At 40.0% G+C, this 755-nt stretch overlaps 1 non-coding gene across 1 annotated transcript; it reads right to left on the reverse strand.

Moving 5' to 3' along the window:
• Nucleotides 1-280: 280 nt before the first annotated feature.
• TRNAA-UGC lies at nucleotides 281-353 on the reverse strand. The gene has a single exon. It is a non-coding gene; the product is annotated as a tRNA-Ala (tRNA).
• Nucleotides 354-755: the final 402 nt, after the last annotated feature.

Genomic DNA, 755 nt, shown 5'->3' on the forward strand with positions numbered 1-755 from the left:
GCCCAACGCGGCCTATTTTTTTCTAAAGGTCCAACTGATTAAAACCCATCTAATGTTGTTTGATTTCACATTTTGAATGTTAGTATTTTATTCTATAAACTTGGTGAAAGTTTACTCTATTTGATTTTAGACAAATCTTATATGCGAACTGAAAAGGACCGGAGGGAGTACTTGGCTAAAAAAAATATTAAATCCCAACAGAGAGGCTAATTGTAGGTCTACTAATTAAGGCCCAACGCGGCCTATTTTTTTCTAAAGGTCCAACTGATTAAAAAACGCTTGGAGATGCGGGGGATCGAACCCCGTGCCTCCCGCATGCAAAGCGGGCGCTCTACCATTTGAGCTACATCCCCGTTGTTGTGGTTTTCTTCTTTTCATTTCCTTCAAGTAACACTTAAATCCCAATGAAATGGTTATCAGAAGAACAGGTAGCAGGGTAGTACTAGCACAGGAATGCACGCTCCCAAGAGTGAGAGAGTGTGTGAACAATTGCCAGGAAAACACAAAAAACACCGTGCAGTACGATGATGCGTGCTTGTTCAGAACAAGCAAACCGTGTAGAGTGCTTTGTACTAAAAATTATTCGCTTGTCTATTTTTGTGGTATAGTCGTCCATGCTGTCAAAAACAAGCAAACCGAAACCTGTAGTCAGTTCTATCCCATTCTCAGGGAAGAGATGATGGATTCATTTGGAACCATGTTTCCAAAATTAAACAGAAACAGCAAATGTTCAATGTACACTTATACGAAAGCAA

The sequence above is a fragment of the Triticum dicoccoides genome, chromosome 3A (assembly GCF_002162155.2).
Source record: "Triticum dicoccoides isolate Atlit2015 ecotype Zavitan chromosome 3A, WEW_v2.0, whole genome shotgun sequence".
Lineage (NCBI taxonomy): Eukaryota > Viridiplantae > Streptophyta > Magnoliopsida > Poales > Poaceae > Triticum > Triticum dicoccoides.